The sequence below is a fragment of the Zootoca vivipara genome, chromosome 4, assembly GCF_965207765.1.
Source record: "Zootoca vivipara chromosome 4, rZooViv2.hap1.1, whole genome shotgun sequence".
NCBI lineage: Eukaryota > Metazoa > Chordata > Lepidosauria > Squamata > Lacertidae > Zootoca > Zootoca vivipara.
The window spans coordinates 85,805,748-85,825,542 of NC_142587.1; the positions used below are offsets into that span (position 1 = coordinate 85,805,748).

Here is a 19,795-nt window from a genome sequence, read left to right on the forward strand (position 1 = left end):
AAAAAAAACCCCACAGCATAATGAGAATTGTTTAATCATACACCACCGATTTCCTATATCAGTGGCAATAAAATAAACTTTATAAAGCACTTTGGGTCCAGTTTGTTATCTTTCAAGCTTTAACTATGGATATTAGGCCTGAATCCATTCTCAATTACAGAATCTAAAACTAAGCTTGTTTTTTATGAACTGAGTCACAGTCCTTTTTTATTTGGCCCCTCAAATAAAAACACAGAAATATGTCGGGGCTAGTAAGAACCAGTCTGATTTTCATCCTCTAGGACCTTTTAATCAAGGCCCCAAATCTTGGAACAGAATAAAAGGAGGGGAATCTTAGGTATTGCCATATACTAATGAAACACCCACCAAATGGGAATGGGAATGTGTCCATATACTGGCAAGACAGATGGATAAAAGCTGATAGTTGCCCACTTCTCTGTGCCCACATTCATTCTTCACCTTCTACTTGCAAACTTGCTAAGCATGGCAGTCCTTGGCCCTTTCCATAGTAGCAGGTGTATTAGTTGCTGGGCATGCAGATAGAGTGGGGTTTAGAGTAATGGTTTTATTTCTTTTTTCTGCAATAATTTTTATTTGATTTTACAATACCAAGAACATATCCATATAGAGAGATTTCTCTGAATCTCCAGACTTCCCAACCTCCCTTCCGTGGGTCCTATTGTCAACATTTTCAACTGCATGTTATTTAATAATCCATATTTTGTATCTCCATATTGTCCATGGACCCAGGTGGCGCTGTGGTTAAACCACTGAGCCTAGGGCTTGCTAATCAGAAGGTCGGCGGTTCGAATCCCTGTGACGGGGTGAGCTCCCGTTGCTTGGTCCCAGCTCCTGCCAACCTAGCAGTTCGAAAGCACGTCAAAATGCAAGTAGATTAATAGGAACCGCTATAGCGGGAAGGTAAACGGCATTTCCATGTGCTGCTCTGGTTTGCCAGAAGCGGCTTTGTCATGCTGGCCACATGACCTGGAAGCTATACGCCGGCTCCCTCGGCCAATAATGCGAGATGAGCGCGCAACCCCAGAGTCGGTCATGACTGGACCTAATGGTCAGGGGTCCCTTTACCTTTACCTATATTGTCCATAGTGTTTGTTACAAGTGTTGTTAGGTAAAAGGATACCTGACCATTAGGTCCAGTCGTGACCGACTCTGGGGTTGCGGCGTTCATCTCGCAATGCGTCAGCACCTGCTGCTCAGTTCATAAGAATGCAGGTGGCGCTGTGGTCCCTGAGCTTCTTGGGCTTGTTGATCAGAAGGTTGGTGGTTCGAATCCCCAGGACGGGGTGAGATCCCATTGCTCTGTCCCAGCTCCTGCCAACCTAGCAGTTCGAAAGCATGCCAGTGCAAGTAGATAAATAGGTACTGCTCTGGCGGGAAGGTAAACAGCGTTTCCATGCACTTTGGCTTCCGTCACGGTGTCCCATTGCGCCAGAAGCAGTTTAGTCATGCTGGCCACATCCAGGCCACTGAAAGCTGTCTGTGGACAAATGCCGGCTCCCTCGGCCTGAAAGCGAGATGTGTGCCACAACCCCATAGTCGCCTTTGACTGGACTTAACCGTCCAGGGGTCCTTTACCTTTTACCTCAGTTTATAAGAGAGGGGAGGGGAGGCCATATAGGCCTGGCTGGTCCTCTGCAGGGCCTAAGTCCTCTAGAACACTTCCCAGAATCCTTTGCAATGCAGAGCAGTTCTGTTGCAAGGGCAGTGGATCTTCTCAGCAGGCGAGTTAGTGCGGAGAGCATTTCCCGAAGCTGGAAAGCATGGAAACCGCAAACTTGGAAAAACTTCATAATAGAAACATAAAATGCCACAATCCATAGAAGAACTAATATGGTATTTATTTGCATATTAGCAATTTGTTGGTCTGGTCAGGACCTGAGCACTTCTTGCATGGAAGAGACCTATAGGTTTGCTGTTTGCTTTGACTAATGCTTTCTTTGTAATGGAACCATTTCCTAGGCGGATCTGTAAAGCTGCCATGCAGGCTCACAATGTGTGCGGCAAAGGGACAATGTGACATATGACAGCTAGACATTGCCAGAACAAACATTTGGCAAAGCCTATCAAGATGGGCAGGTATGAAAATAAACAAGTGTGTGCTGACCCTCTCTCTATTAGATAGCCTTCCTGGAAATTCTGACCTACAGAAAAGGCCCGTGTAATTCTGGGAATGAAGATGCAGCATTGCTCGGAGCTAAGGATGGAGAACAAATAGGATTCGGTTCTCATTTAAAGATGGATCTGTCTCATTCACAATTCCTAAAACTGTACAAACTGAAAGACAGCAATCTTTTGACATTCACACTTCTCCAAATTTTACGAGGCAGCTTTCTAACTGTATAATGTGTACAAAAAGACATCTACCAGGGGGAATTGTGTGCATAGAATCATAGAGTTGGAAGAGACCACAAGGGCCATCCAGTCCAACCCCCTGCCAAGCAGGAAACTAAGCATAAATGATTAGTGAAGATAAATTGCAAAATGCATTCTATTAGGGGAATGCTGCTTGCAAAAAAAAGGGGGGGCAAGAGTGCCTGCAGAATTGTGCATATTAGGAGAAAAATGTGCTAAATAAATATGCTAAATAAACTCAATAAATATGCATTAAAATTCTGGTGAATTTCCTTGAGCATTTTCATCCACCTACACTGATTCATCTGTCTTGCCAGTGTGTGGATACATTTCCACTAACATTGGGTGGGTGTTTCATTAGTATATGACTGTGTGTGTGTGTCTTAATTTGCAGAGGACAGTCTAAACAGAGGATCGTCCCTTGCAGAGTAAGACACATAGCCATCCTAACTGGTTGCTGCTCTCGGAGGATGAGGACAGTCCTCTGTTTGAAGATGTTCTCTGAATGATGTGACTGGTCAAAGTCTGGATTAAATGTATTTTCTTAAAAAAAGCAGTAGAAAGGAGAGCAGGTGAGCTTTGAAGTTGCCCAACAACAGCAGCACCTGGAGACCAGACCGAGCCAACTCGCCTGATCGCTATCTTCCCCTTTATGGTGAGATGTTTTATATTTCTATCTAGATTATAGCTGTTATTTTAAAATTTGCATCGAGACATATAAAGAGGCATGTGCAAATTTTATGGGAACCAGTGTCCTTCTTATCTTACCTTTTTTTTAAAAAAAAACAAGAACTTGCTGATGGCATGAGTTGTTTAGCAGTGGAACATACTAAGACTAGACAACTCTGTCCATTTTCAGTTTCCCATTTTTCCACCCTTAAGCTTGGTGCCCCACATTTGCACATCAGCTTGCAATTAAAAGAAAATGAAGGAAGGAAAAAATCCATCAACGTTTTTGCGTGAATTTCTTCTAATGTACACGTTTTGCACGCGGTTTTGCCTGATACACATTTCTGCAAAGCAATTTTCTTTACTATAATGGGGTTTTGTTTGTTTGTTTGTTTGTATATTGCCTTACCCAACATATGTGTTTTTGGTATGCATTTGCTCGGCTGGAGAACTACATTGCAAAATTCAGAGAAGTGCAATTTTGTGTTTCATTTTACATATTGTTTCAGAAAGTGGGGATCAAGTAGATTCGCTTTAAAAAGATGAATTGGATTGAATTTCTTCCTCATCCCTCAAACTCAGTGACTTGGAAGGTGGTAGACGCTTCTTCATCGGTGATTTTTAAGCAAAGAGAGGCTGGCTCCCTGCCATGGGTGTTTAAAAGCAGATTTCCTCCATTGGCCAGGGGTCGAATGAGATGGCCTATGAAGGACCTCCCATTTCTATGATTCTAAGTTATGTCCTGTCACTGCTGCTACAAAAAAAGAAGACATGGACTTCAAAGACCCACAGGGATGCCGTTATTGATTTTTTCAATGCCTTGTTTTTTTTAATTAAACCCTACCATAAATCTTAGCTCTTAGGAAAGTCTCTATGCTAAAGTTCCACTTTGGGAACAGGAAAAAGAGGTCAGAGGAAGTTGAGAGCCTTTGTGCTAAGTTTTTCCCCTTCCTTAAATGAAATAGATGGCTTACATAATAGTGAGACTCTCTCCTGAGGAACAGAATCGTAGCTGCATCCCATTGGCAAATTACCACCATTCCAGACTAAAGGGACCAACTATTAAAGTTTAACACCTGAAATTTCAATAATACCATACTTACCAACTTATTTGATTATTTGCAGTTTGAAATAGGGTTTTGCAGACACTGGTGCTAGAAGATATTGGGCACTTAAAATGCAAAGTGTCGTTCGCAGAGGTTGACCAGCCATATCAAATGATTTGGCCAGAGCGACAAGCTGACTCACATCTGCTAAGCTGTGCCAAAAGCTATAACCATAAAATCTATAATGGATTATGGTTCTTCATCAATTATCATGCTGCAAAAGAACAATAACAGCAACAAAAAGGAAACTTGCCTCGGAAAATAAATCCAGATTAAAACAAATGCAAAGAAATGACGTAAGGAGGGGCACATGCTGGTTGGCTTCCATCTTTCTCGAGAGGCAATGGAGTGCGCCTCTGTGGGTGAAGTCTGACTGCTTTGTTAGCAGCACCGAAGTGACCGCTTTGGGGCGCAAGCCTGGGCAGTGTACATGAGGGTCCTGGGCTGCCTAGATGACAAGACCACTTTCTCAGCCTCACTGATATGGTCCAAAGGAAAGCAAAGCAATATATTTGGCACCAGCTTGGCTGCAAGAGTTGCTGGAAGGTAGCATACAAGGGGTGCGGGTGGCACTGTGGTCTAAACTTTCAGTGCAGTAGAATGTGCTATCGCTTACCTAGGTCTGCACTCATACAGAGAGCTCCATATGGCTCTTTAAGGTGGCAGGCAAGTGAGGTTTTCTCCAGTCCTGGCTCTGTGCATTTTTGTGGCAATGCACAGGCAAAAAACAGCTGCTTGTCAGAGGCTTGTCAGACAACTTGAATATGGGCTTTTTTTACCTGCTCTTTTCAAAATTAAAAAATTCCTTCAGTAGCACCTTAAAGACCAACTAAGTTTTTATTTTGGTATGAGCTTTCATGTGCATGCACACTTCTTCAGATGCACTGAAACAGAAGTAACCAGACCCTTATGTATATTCAGAGGGTGGGTGGGTGGGGGGTGATGGGGAGACACCTGGCATGAACAGAGACATAGGATTCTTATCTCATTATACATGATCAAGCTTTCTTTAGCACCTCTGCCCTTGCTTTTTCCCGCAAGACCAATTGCAGTCATTAACAGTCGTTTACAGTCATCAACAGGTTTACCACTCCTATAAGCCCATCACCCATTCCCATCATCACCCACCCCCACCCTCTGACTATACATAAGGGTCTGGTTACTTCTGTTTCAGTGCATCTGAAGAAGTGTGCATGCACACGAAAGCTCATACCAAAATAAAAACTTAGTTGGTCTTTAAGGTGCTACTGAAGGAATTTTTTAATTTTGATTCGACTCAGACCAACACGGCTATCTACTTGTAACTGCTCTTTTCGATTTGCTTTACTCTGTTGAGCAATCTGGTAGTTTCACAGTAATAATAATAATAATAATTTTTATTTATACCCCACCCTTCCCAGTCAGGACCGGGCTCAGGGCGGCTAACAACAAATAATAACACAAGTATAAAAGAAACAATTCAGTTAAAACACAGATTAATACAATGTTAAAATTCAATTTTAAAATTAAAAATCTACGAATAGGATAAAACCATTATGAAATAAAACCTTAGGGGAGGGTAACCGTGGGGTCAGACTGCGTCAGTCCGAAGGCCAAATGGAACAGCTCTGTCTTGCAGGCCCTACGAAAAGATGACAAATCCCGCAGGGCCCTAGTCTCCTGGGACAGAGTGTTCCACCAGGTCGGGGCCAGTACTGAGAAGGCCCTGGTCCTGGTCGAGGCCAGCCTAACCACCTTGTGACTCGGGATCTCCAATATGTTCGCTTCAGTTTATGAACGCTTCAGTTTATGAACAGACTTCCGGATCCAATTACACCCATGCTTTGGGTTAAGTACGCTTCAGGTTGAGTACTCAGCGGACCTGTCTGGAACGGATTAATCCACTGTCCATTAATTTCAATGGGAAAGTTCGCTTCAGTTTATGAACACTTCAGTTTAAGTACTCCACGGACCGTCTGGAACAGATTAATCCACTTTCCATTACTTTCAATGGGAAAGTTCGCTTCAGTTTATGAATGCTTCAGGTTAAGTACAGACTTCCGGAACCAATTGTGTTCATAAACCGAGGTACCACTGTAGTTGCATCCGACTCTTCGTGACCCCATGGACCAGAGCACGCCAGGCACCCCTGTCTTCCACTGCCTCCCGCAGTTTCATTAAATTCACGTTGGTAGCTTCTATAACACTGTCCAACCATCTTGTCCTCTGTCATCCCCTTCTCCTTGTGCCCTCAATGGTGGGCACAATGATGCATCTTCAGCATCACAACTGGATGCCTTCGTCTGCCCCAGCTGCAACATAACATGTCTCTCCTGTATCGTTCTCTACAGTCATAGCAATAGAGGTTCACTCCCAAAGGTGCATTCCTCCACTGTCTCCTGAGACAGACAAATACCGACAACCATTTCTTTTTCTTCTTGGTTTTGATGTATCCATGTGGGGATTTTTGTCTGTTTGTTAGTAAGTTGCTTTGGGTTACGCTGGGTAAGGTAAAGAGACTGAACAGATTTATATAATAATAATAATAATAATAATTAATAATAATAATAATAATAATGGCATGGTGAGGAATATTTAGGTTACGCTGGGTAAGATAAAGAGACTAACAGATTTTAACAACAACAACAGCAATGGCATGGTGAGGAATATTTCACTATTTCTGCTGAAACTCTAGTCTCTCCCCTTCTTCCTTCAAAACTCCTCCGACAGTCCCTCTTGAGGGCATGGGCCTACAAATCTCCCTTTAAAAGGATGACTTGAAATGAAATTCTGAGGCAGCTGCAGCCCCATAATTTTCAAAATGCTGCTCTTGCTTTGCACAGTGAAACGGTGCAGAACTTTTATCTCTGAATTGTTTTCAGTCATCTTTCCTGGGACACCTTGATCCTCCAGTTGTAAGCATAGCTACTTCGCTAGGCCAGGATGATCGTTGCTAGGCAACATAATACTTTAGGCTAGAGTTGTGTTGTTCTTAGTTTTCTTGTTTAGCAAGGCCCATCTGAGGAAAACATGATTGGTCTTTTCTTTAAAAATAAAATAAAAACCGCCACTTTGGGGCAGCAATTGGATTCTGCTCTACTTGGGAGCAAGCCCCATTGAACACAGGGAGGCTTTCTTCTGAGCACATATGTGCAGGATTGTGTTGTTAAGTTAATAAGGTAAAATTCGGCCTGTGGAGCTTGAAAAGCATAGAATGAAAGGAAACACTGAAGATGGTTCACCGACGAACAGTTGTAGTAGGCATCAAGAGGTTGGGAGCACAGTGACATTAAGCCACTTTGAAAAACACAGTGATCTTGGAGGCATTAGTCACCTGAAGGGCTTTTTCCAGGGATCTAGAAGCAAGATGCTGTGTGCAGGTTTAGAAGAGGTAGAACATAAAAAGGTAAGGAGAGCCTTTTGGATCAGGCCAACAGGCCATCTCAGCCACCATCTTCAGTGGATTGATGCTGCTGTGCCCAGTTCCAAAATGGCTGCCGCACCAGAAGTCGTGCGGCAGCCATTTTGGAACTGGGCACAGCAGCATCAAAAGTCGCTTCTGAGCATGCTCTGCCCAGTTCCAAAATGGCCACCGCGCCAGAATAAACCGGGGAAAAACAAAAAAAATCAGTTTTTTCGGCTGGGGACAGCTGGAAAAACGGGGGTTTCCCGGAGAAAACGGGAGACTTGGCAGCTATGGATAAGGGGCAGGTGTTTCAGTCTGCAAATGCTTGTGGGCAACAATTTATACCATCCAAGGTGAGAGCCTGGATACGTTGGAGAGTGTGGCCAGAAAGGTCTTAACTTACTAAAAAGCCACAGAGCCGGCACACAGTGGGGCCCTTTTTTGGCGTGAGGGATGGGTCCGTGAGCCGTGAAAAACAGGGCGGAATGACTGCTAACACCTGCAGTTGTTGAATCTCTCTGAATGCCTTGGGTTTGTTCTTACCTAGGCATTTGCTCGGATTTGACAGAATGGGGAAGTTGCTGTTTATCGGAGCTGTTCATAGGGCTTTTGTATATAGCAGTGGTGGCCAAACTTGGCCCTCCAGCTGTTTTGGGACTACAACTCCCATCATCTCTATCTAACAAGACCAGTGGTCAGGGATGATGGGAATTGTAGTCCCCAAACAGCTGGAGGACCAAGTTTGGGCACCACTCGTATTTAGTAGCTTGTAGCTTATATGACGATTTCACGTACATGACCACGACTTTATGGGAGCAACAGGAAAATGAATGCATGAACGAATGAAGAGAGGGAGGGTGGGAACCCATCGAAGAAAGAACTTTTTAAAGGCCTCTGCCTCATTTTCCAGCCTCTAGGAAGGATGTGGGGTGTCGCAGGGCTCTCGCACAACCTTCCCAGAGCCCAGTAGACAGCACAGCCTTATTTACCAGCAAGGACCCTGGGATTTCCCCAGCCCTCTCCAGGTAATCTGCTGGAGTTCCTGGCTTTATGTGATTTTGTGTTTATGTATGGAACCTCGAAACTGAACCCTTGGGTAAGCTGTGAGTTACCTATATTCACCTGTTTTTCTCTGTTTATACTTAGTACTTTGTTCCCCACATTGGGATTGAAAATATTCAGTGAAGAGCTATAAAATTCTGTAAACAACAACAACAATATGCAAACGGGAGATTCTCTCATGTTGCCTTTGATCTCATTGGTGCTTCAGTAATGATGGGTGCTAGTGAATCCCACCCACCGATGCTCTTCCTGGCAGAAATTCACACTAGAATGACGGTGAATTTTCACGAGGGCTTGTGGGGGGGGGGAAGCCCTGTCATTTGGACAGAAGAGTCTCATGCTCTACTGACTGAGCTCTCTCTTATATATATATAAAATTGACAGTTTTTTGGGGGGGGGGCTCGAGGAGCCACAGAAGGTTCGGCATTTCAGTGGGGAACCTATGGGAGCAATCAGTATGGGAAAAAAAACATTTATTTTTTAAACATATGGGTGTGTGTGTGAGAGAGAGACAGACAGACACAGAGAGAGATTTCAAGGGACCACTATCCAAGTGCTAGCTGCAGATTATTTTATTTTTATTACATCCTATATAATAATGTCCATGTTGTCCCTGCGTCCAGATGTCCCGTGTGTCCCTGGGTCACTGCGCATGTGCCCCAGGGATACAGGGATTGGACAGCAGAGACTGCGCGCGCGCACTCTCCCCCCACTCTGCCTCCTCCAACCGCCGCTCCCGCCGGGGTGGAGGCCGGCGAAGGCCTCCTCACAACCCTCCCTGGCCGTGAGGAGCGGCGGTTGGAGGAGGCGGGGGGGGAGAGTGCGCGCGTCCTTCCTGTCGGCGGCTGGGGGAGAGGAAGGAAGGAGGAGAAAGCGCCGCTTTCTCCTCCTCCGTTCCTGTCCCCCTGCCGCCGACAGCAAGGACGGGTCCCAGGGTTCGGAGAAGCGCTTCTCCGAACCCTGGGATGTCTGCTTCCTGTCGGCGGCTGCGGGAGAGGAACGGAGAAGGAGAAAGCAGCGCTTTCTCCTCCTCCGTTCCTGTCCCCCTGCCGCCGACAGCAAGGACGGGTCCCAGGGTTCGGAGAAGCGCTGCGCAAGCGCTTCACCGAACCCTGGGATGTCTGCTTCCTGTCGGCGGCTGCGGGAGAGGAACGGAGAAGGAGAAAGCAGCGCTTTCTCCTCCTCCGCTCCTGTCCCCCTGCCGCCGACAGCAAGGACGGGTCCCAGGGTTCGGAGAAGCGCTGCGCAAGCGCTTCTCCGAACCCTGGGATGTCTGCTTCCTGTCGGCGGCTGCGGGAGAGGAACGGAGAAGGAGAAAGCAGCGCTTTCTCCTCCTCCGTTCCTGTCCCCCTGCCGCCGACAGCAAGGACGGGTCCCAGGGTTCGGAGAAGCGCTGCGCAAGCGCTTCTCCGAACCCTGGGATATCTGCTTCCTGTCGGCGGCTGCGGGAGAGGAACGGAGAAGGAAAAAGCAGCGCTTTCTCCTCCTCCGTTCCTGTCCCCCTGCCGCCGACAGCAAGGACAGGTCCCAGGGTTCGGAGAAGCGCTGCGCAAGCGCTTCTCCGAACCCCAGGATTCTAGCGCCCGTTATTGAACGGGCTGAAAACCACTAGTTATAATATAATATAATATAATATAATACAGTGGTACCTCTACTTACTAATTTAATGTGTTCCGAACGCACATTCGTAAGTCGAAAAAAATTGTAAGTCGAATCTCAGAGGAATGCATTGGGAGAAAAAATTCAGAGGTAGAAAAAATCCTATCTAAACCGCATCCAAGATGGCGGATGGAGCTCCATTCGTAAGTAGAAACATTCGTAAGTAGAGTTATTTGTAAGCAGAGGTACCACTGTATAATATAATAGCTAGCTGGCCAGGTCACGGGTTGCTGTGGCTCATCCCTGTGATTCCCCCCACCTTGTCCTGATCCATGATGACCTATCCCATTCCCCCCCCTGCCCCCAACCCACAGGCAGGCGAGCCCCCACCTCCATTCGGCCTAGTCTGTAAAGGTGAGCCTCCATTCAGCCTAGTAGCTGCAGTACCAGTTAGCCTCCGATAGAGGGCCAAGGTTTTCTAGCTGTGTTCCTTTGATGTCCACTGGAGGGTGCTATTTTTTCATAAAATGCCGTTTTTACCTGTGATAGGTATCATATTTCTGTAATGTAAGTTTATAACAACACCCGCATAGTGGCATGGAACGTTGTGTCCAAATTTGAACGCAACCAGTCAAGCGGTTTCTGAGAACTGTTCGGTGTCACACACATGCACCCTTCACACACACACACACACACACACACATATTACTCAAAGTGACTTACAAGAATTTAGACTGAAAAGCCCTTGGAATAGAGGAGTGTTCTCTGTAAAGTAGGACACCTGGCTCCAGAAATGTTAAGGGAGAGAATGGAAAGCCTGACGAGAGGAGGAGTGGAACAGAGTATCCTGGGAAAGGCCATGGCTGGCTGGCTGGCTGGCTGGCTGGCTGGCTGGAGCTCTGGACAAAACCACTCCATTGCAGGCCCCTGTGGACGCTCCTTTGTGGCAAGTTTGCTTCATGCCGTGACCTAATAATTGCAGCAAATAAATACTGCCTACCTGCCTGGTATCCTGGGCATTCTTCCCCCAGAAGAAAAACCATGAACTGCACAATTTAAGCATTAAATCAGTAGGACTTTGCCTGGATTGTGACCCAGAAATGCAAATTAATCCTGAGAGACTGGTGCGGGGCATTCCAAGTCATAGGTGCTAACTCCCTGGGGTCCATGAAGGGGCTGAGCACCCACAAATTTTGCTGCATGAAACCCACGGCTTCAAGCTCCCACGGTTATTCAGGTGCTTTGTCCTGGACGAATATCAAAATATCATGTTTTCTTGGCATTTTTGTTTAAAAAAGCTCAACTTTCGGGGTGTCCAGGCAACCCTAGTTGGTGTGGCGGGAGGCTGGCTCACTGAGTGCCTCCTGTCCATGTATTAGCTTTCTCCTCATTTATTTTGCCACATCTTGACATAAACTGTGGCTACAGGCAGGCAATTTTGCAGAGTTGAAAGAGGACTCAGCCAAAGTTTCTGTGAGAACAAGGTTTGGACGCAAACTCCCCTCCTACGCAGCTCACATTCCTTCTGAAGAAGATGTTGTATCAGAGCAAAGGCCTCTCAAAAGACAGGCAGCCTCTGCGAAGCCCATAAGCAGGACCTAAGTGCAGAATCACTCACTCTCCCCACTTGGGATGCCTAGAAACTAGTATTCAGAGGCATATGGCCTCCAGCTAGGGAGGCAGAGCGAAGCACTGTGGTGAGCTGGCATTGGTAAGTCTTCTCCTTCACGAATGCAAGAGCTCCAAATCAAATTTAATTGAGCATCTTGAGTTTCCCGGTATGTGACTGAATCCCACCCCAGATTAAAGACACTATTGAAACAACCATGGTTGAATTTTGTCATTTGCTAATTAGGAGAACCTAATCTTGGTGGCTTGCAATGCTTGCCTCAAATATGCCCTAAAATTCTTCTAAAGTATAGGTTATACTCTGAACTGCAGAAGAGGTTGACTCCTCCTTCCAAGAAGAAGAAGAAGAAAGAAGAAGAGGAGGAGGAGGAGGAGTTTGGATTTGATATCCCGCTTTATCACTACCCGATGGAGTCTCAAAGTGGCTACCATTCTCCTTTCCCTTCCTCCCCCACAACAAACACTCTGTGAGGTGAGTGGGGCTGAGAGACTTCAGAGAAGTGTGACTAGCCCAAAGTCACCCAGCAGCTGCATGTGGAGGAGCGGAGACGTGAACCCGGTTCCCCAGATTACAAGTCTACCGCTCTTAACCACTACACTACACCACACTGGCCTTCCTGCCCACCCTCCTGCCTCCACCCTCTCTTTCCCACCTACCTGCTTTCTTCCATTGCTGAAGAGGTGGTGATGGAAGTGCAGGTGGGAACAAAGAATAAAAGCCTTCTCCCTGTACCTGGGTAATTGTCATGGGCGTGGGAGGAGCGAACATTTGAGTGCCATTTCTAGAATAGTAAGCCAGGAAGACAGGCCAGAGGGAAGGAAGGGGTTATGAGACATGTTGAGGAGTGAGTTGACCTTTTTGCATTCCTGATGACATCACTAAGTTTGGAATCAGAGTAAACCAAGCTATTTTACCTGCATTTTTAAAATTAAAATTAATAAATGACAAGAATGGATTTTTCAAATCCAGTTCCAAGCCCGGCTGGAGATGTTCACCCTGTCACTATGCCTCTGGTGCAATGCATTAATTTCAGAACATAGGAAGCTGCCTTTTACTGAATTAGACCATTGGTCCATCTTGTGCAATAGATTTCTTCCTACAAAGTCCCCTCTGGTCAAATATGTTTTGCCTACTGTCTTCACGCATTATTGCTATTATTGGCAGGTTGTTGTTGTTGACATCCATCTGTCTCAAGAGACAATGGAGTGTGCCTCTTCTCTGGGGCGCAAACCTGAGCACAGTGTATGGAGGTCCCAGGTTTCCTAGATGACAAGACCCCTCTCAGTCTCACTGATGTGGTCCAAAGGGAAGCAGAGCAATACGTTTGGCACCAGTTTGACTGCAGGAGTTGGCAGAAGGAAGCGTACAAGACACCATCCAACCATTGTCCAGAAGAGGGCAACCAAAATGGTCAAAGGCCTGGAAACGATGCCTTATGAGGAACGGCTTAGGGAGCTGGGTATGTTTAGCCTAGAGATGAGAAGGTTAAGGGGTGATATGATAGCCATGTTCAAATATATGAAAGGATGTCATATGGAGGAGGAAGAAAGATTGTTTTCTGCTGCTCCAGAGAAGCGGACACGGAGCAATGGATTCAAACTTCAAGAAAGAAGATTCCACCTAAACATTAGGAAGAACTTCCTGACAGTAAGAGCTGTTCGGCAGTGGAATTTGCTCCCAAGGAGTGTGGTGGAGTCTCCTTCTTTGGAGGTCTTTAAGCAGAGGCTTGACAGGCATATGTCAAGAAAGCTTTGATGATGTTTCCTGCTTGGCAGGGGGTTGGACTGGATGGCCCTTGTGGTCTCTTCCAACTCTATGATTCTATGGTTTTAGGGACTCTACTCCAAGATCTGTGTAGGGTTTACTCCTTAGCCATTTCGTCTCACAAAGATATCCCTCAAGGTAGTGGGTACGGATTTTTCCTTGGGGTTTACTCCTGAAGCTTTACTCAAAAATGAGTCTAGCCATAAGGCAACAGAGGTTATGGCAGGCTTTCTCAAACTCAGCCCTCCAGATGGTTTTGGCCTACAAATCCCATGATCCCTAGCTAGCAAGACCAGTGGTCAGGGATGATGGGAATTGTAGTCTCAAAACATCTGGAGGGTCAAGTTTGAGGATTGGGTTATGGATAAGAGTTTTCCTTCTCCTGGATTGGCTACCTTTAGTAAATTCTCTCTCTCTCTCTCCTTCCCCTTGTAGGGAAAGGGAATATTATTATATTATATTTATCATTAAAGTTACATCTCCCTTTTCTCCAAGGAGCTTCAAGTGGTGTGTATATCTTTCTCCCCACTCAACCCAACTTTGTCTTCACAACAACCCTGTGGAATAGATTAGGCACAAGGCCACCCAGTGAGCTGAGAGGGAATTTGTATGGTGGCAGAAAACAGGGCTCCTGCAGAATGCTGAGGGATATGGCACATAGATTTTTCAGAATGAATCAGTGATTTCCAGGCAGGCTCAAATTGGGCAATATAGCTAGATATTAAAATAATATGGACAACTCAGACACAATTGCAGCCCTTTAATCCTGTAAAATTGTGCCATCTTCCAATCTGTCAGGGTGCTCCGCAAAATGACTGCCTATTATTGGCAAATTCTCGCTGGTGCCTCTCTAGATGTCTGACAGAAGTCTGAGCTAGTAAATGCGTTGTCTGCTCCCGACTCATCTGAGAAAAATAGGCTCTAATTCACTGCATCTAAGACAGCCGCTTCTGTAAATCAGCAAGAGTTTCAAGGTTGAGTTCAATAGGCCAAGCTGATTCAAAGCACTTCAGGTACACAGCTATACAGACATAAAGGTATGGTTTCAGAAGCTCATTTTGTATGTGGAGAGAACCACTGTGTACACACAGGTAAATATTTGTGTTTGGAAAGGTGCAGATCCCTCAACATCAAAGGGCAGGTGGGGAGTAATATATATGACAAAATGCATCCACTTCTATCAGTCATGTTATGTTTTCCTTTTTCCTCTCCAGCACTTAGTTATTTCTTCTGGTGTTCTAAAAATGATTCATAGCATTCAGGTCATTTGCACCTCTTTCAATTGATCCTTACAAGAAGAAATTGATGCCTCGTTTTGTTTTAATGGGCAAAGGAGGTGATTTTTTTCTTCCCATCTCAATTGACATTTGGAACAATTGCGGTTTGAGGACTCGCCCCCCGCAAGAAATAAAGACACAGTGACACATGGTATTTGAGTTAATGGGTAGAATAAGGCCACAACTTTATTGGTTAGAGCAAGTGAGAGGTATTGGCTTAGGCCAAGCATACCCAAACTTCGGCCCTCCAGATGTTTTGGACTACAATTCCCATCACCCCTGACCACCGGTCCTGTTAGCTAGGGATCATGGGAGTTGTAGGCCAAAACATCTGGAGGGCCGCAGTCTGGGGATGCCTGGCTTAGGCATTGGACTCGTTAGCAAGCATGACTCCACCCCGCTTGGCGGGGGGGGGGGGTCATATCAGGTTAACACCCTGAGGAAGGAGCCTGTTGATGCAAATACAACTGAAAGCTCCCCCTGGTGTCACCGGGGGTCGTGCCATGGCCCTAGCCCCCAGCTGGGAGTCGGACGGGATCCAGGACCGCCGGATCCCTTAAGGGGGGAGGGTTGGATGATGGCCACAACCAGTCCGCGAACACACCAGACAACTCCGTATTCCAATGCCTACTGCCAAATACCGAAGAAGTTGTGACGGATTGCTATGAGGTAGGCGAAAAAACCAAGAGGCCGGTGCCAATTAGCCAATTGGATAAAAAACTCCTACCAGGCCCCTTGGGCAACCAAAGGCAACAAACCGAAGTCCATAGCAAGGTCAAAGCGAACACCCTAAGGCAGGCATGTCAAACCTGCGGCCCTCCAGATGTTTTGGCCTACAACTCCCATGATCCCTAGCTAGCAGGACCAGTGGTTGGGGGAGATGGGAATTGTAGTCCAAAACATCTGGAGGGCCGCAGGTTTGACATGCCTGCCCTAAGGGAAGACCTAAAGAGAGGGTGGGTGGGAGATCTGGTGAGGAGCAGCGCGAAAAGGGGCGATCTGGAGGCTGCCACTCTCTTTTGAGACAGATAACCCCACCCACGAGCTGGCCCTGAGCACGGCAACAGGTATAGGTGTAGGTGGAGCAGGGGGCCGAACACGGCCCCCCTGCTCAGTGCGTAGAGCGGGTCCCACCCGCAAAGTCCCCCCTCCCTGAAGAGGAGGGATCTTCCAGTAATTGGAATGGCAAACCCTGCTTTAGACATTATCACCCAAATTCTATGGGAGGACCTGCAGCAAAGTGGTGGAACTTTGCATTCTGAAGGACTCTGGTTGAATCCCAGACATCTCTGGTTGCAGGACTGTGAAAGGCCTCTGTCAAAGACCCTGAAGAATGGCATTTGTTCCTGCAAGATGCAAGTTGTTTTATTAGTATTGAGATCCCCAATGTGGTACCCTCAAACACCTCCTGGGCTTTCGTTGGCCTCCTCATTTATATTTTTATTTAAAATGAAGGCTTTGGGTACCCACTATACTTTTAAAGATCATGGCCACTGGTCCCATCACCTCCTGGCAACTAGAAGGGGAAGAAATGGAGGCAGTGAGAGATTTTACTTTCTTGGGTGACAGCAGTCACAAAATTAAAAGACGCCTGCTTCTTGGGACAAAAACAATGACAAACCTAGACAGCATCTTAAAAAGCAGAGACATCACCGTGCCGACAAAGGTCCATATAGTTAAAGCTATGGTTTTCCCAGTAGTGATGTATGGAAGTGAGAGCTGGACCATAAAGAAGGCTGATCGCCGAATAATTGATGCTTTTGAATTATGGTGCTGGAGGAGACTCTTGAGAGTCCCATGGACTGCAAGAAGATCATAGAATCATAGAGCTGGAAGAGACCACAAGGGGCATCCAGTCCAACCCCCTGCCAAGCAGGAAACATCATCAAAGCTTTCTTGACATATGCCTGTCAAGCCTCTGCTTAAAGACTTCCAAAGAAGGAGACTCCACCACACTCCTTGGTAGATCAAACCTATCCATTCTGAAGGAAATCAGCCCTGAGTGCTCACTGGAAGGACAGATCTTGAAGCTGAGGCTCCAATACTTTGGCCACCTCATGAGAAGAGAAGACTCCCTGGAAAAGACCCTGATGTTTGGAAAGATGGAGGGCACATGGAGAAGTGGACGACAGAGGATGAGATGGTTGGACAGTGTTCTCGAAGCTACCAACCTGAGTTTGACCAAGCTGCGGGAGGCAGTGGAAAACAGGAGTGCCTGGCGTGCTCTGGTCCATGGGGTCATGAAGAGTCGGACACAACTGAACGACTAAACAACAACAACATACTTTTAAAGCACATTTGAAGCACATTCTTTCCCTCAAAGAATTCTGGGCGTTGTAGTTTGTTAAGGATTGCTGGGAGTCCTGGCTTTGTGAGGGGTAAATTACAGTGCCCAGAATTCTTTGAAGGAAAGAATGTGCTTTGAATGTGATTTAAAGGTATACTCTATACTGTGTACACAACCACAGTTTTGGTTTGTAGTGCATAGGTAATTTGCTTCTTTATTTTATTTGTTTTTGGGGTCCAGCGTTGGCACGTCTAGTGATATCTCCTGTATTTCCTGGTCAACCTTTCTGCTTATTTATCCTAAAACAAGGCTCTTTATTTTTGTTTTCACTGCAATATTTCATCTGAAGCCATTTCCTGCCAAATTCTTCATTCTCATAGCTGTATTATCACAAATATAATGTAACCAAAATGATGGCGGGTGGGAGGGGGAGGCTTTTCAGATGCAAAAGGTGAATATTTTCTGCAACCCATCTTACAATATTTCTCCTTTGCAATCTTGTTTGGATTTTCTCACCAAGCCCCTTTCAAAGACTGAAGGTTGGTTGATTCTGAAAAGACTCCAGATAAACTCAAGCAAATATCTGGTTTAATTTATGATGAACATATTAAACAGAAACCCAGAACTTGATTCTGAGAAACAAATAACTGTAAATGGTGGTGTTCTCTTGGAAGATTCCAGCAAGTCATAACATACACTGTTATGAATGCTGGTCTGGTCATCTCCTTTGTCAGGCAAAAGAATTTTAATGGGTGATTGATGTTCCATCATGTTCAGTGGGTGTCTCTTTATGCCATAAATGGACATTGCCTGAACATTAAGGAACATAAAAGAATATGGCCGGGCCAACATTTCAAGAGTTTATGGGCATAAAGGTTTTATTATAATCAAGTGGCGGTATTTAAATGATATGAAATAAATAAATAAATACAATTAACAGTCTGTTATAATTTTGGTTTGAGGACTTTCTCTCCACAAAATTACTAAAGGCTATTCCACCTTCATTCTCCTTCATTCTCCAATGTATAACATCTAGATCAAGGGAAGTAATAGTACCACTGTATTCTGCTCTGGTCAGACCACAGTTCAAGAAGGATACTGACAAGCTGGAACGTGTCCAGAAGAGGGCAACCAAAATGGTCAAAGGCCTGGAAACGATGCCTTATGAGGAACGGCTTAGGGAGCTGGGTATGTTTAGCCTGGAGAAGAGAAGGTTAAGGGGTGATATGATAGCCATGTTCAAATATATCAAAGGATGTCATATAGAGGAGGGAGAAAGGTTGTTTTCTGCTGCTCCAGAGAAGCAGACACGGAGCAATGGATTCAAACTACAAGAAAGAAGATTCCACCTAAAAATTAGGAAGAATTTCCTGACAGTAAGAGTTGTTCGGCAGTGAAATTTGCTACCATGGAGTGTGGTGGAGTCCCCTTCTTTGGAGGTCTTTAAGCAGAGGCTTGACAGCCATATGTCAAGAATGAGCCCCACGTTGAGCCAAAAGATTCTTGCATTGCAGGGGGTTGTACTAGATGACCCTTGTGCTCCCTTCCAACCCTATGATTCTATGACATGACTTCCATGTAAATCCATGATACCAGCTTCTAAGTCAACACATAAAGATTTTGTGCTGTCCCCTCAAGATGGCATTTTTTGGGTTTTAAGAGTCATTTTTAAATGGCCACATTGTGTTCACATTCAATCAAAGGGAAATGTAAGCATGTTGGGCTTAGGACACAATGCTGTACTCTTTAAAAGCTTTGTCATTAATGCCAAGGTCACAAGTGGTACTTTGTGCTCCATTGATTTCCGACCCAAGAGAGGTCACTGCTTATGCACAGAGTACAATTAAATCAAGGTTAGGCAAGCAGGCTTCCTTAGTACAACAAGATAATGTGCCAATAAATTTGCATGTGATTTCTAAGCACCAAGAGGCTTCACGATGTTTTTTTAAGACTCTGACCAGCTGCTGGTGGGGTGGTTCCTGAAGTCGGGAGGGTCATCGTGCAGTTCAGCTGTTGGTGGGAGACAGCCTGAGAAGCACATGGGAGCTGCTCCACACCTTCCAGCATTTCACAGGTCATAGAATCATACAATTGTAAAGTTGGAAGGGGCCATGAGGGTCATCTAGTCCAACCCCCTGCAATGCAGGAATCTTTTGCCCAACCTGGGGCTCGAACCCAAGACCCTGAGATTAAGAGTCTCCTGCTCTACTGACTGAGCTGTCCTTAATAGCTGCAGCACCTGAAAGGCCAAACTAGATGTAATGTTAAATGCCAAATATCTGTAATAGTATGTCAAGTGGTTATGTGTAGTGCTTTGAAGTTTAAAATGTTGTGCTATTTTAAATTGTGCACCACACTTAGGTTTCATTTTGCTTCTGAGGCACTTTGGATGGGCACTTATATATAGAAAAGCAGACTAAAAGTATTTTCAAATAAATGAATGCGATATAAGACACATGACAACATACGGTGTCTCCAAACTGCCACTATTTTGCAGGAGGGATTCAAGTGCATGCCAGAACTTTAGGTTTGTGCTATTAACGTGGGTTGAAGCACTCTCTTGCCCCTCTGCAACAAATCCACTTTCTAAAAAGAATAAGACCTTTTTGCAGGTTGGAAAGTGACAATGAAACGAATGGAAAT

The 19,795-nt window shown here is 45.5% G+C and overlaps 1 long non-coding RNA gene across 1 annotated transcript in view; it reads right to left on the minus strand.

The window, feature by feature from the left end:
* Window positions 1-19,795, minus strand: part of LOC148686033 (uncharacterized) — a 131,623-nt gene that overhangs the window by 85,998 nt on the left and 25,830 nt on the right. The window lies entirely within an intron of this gene.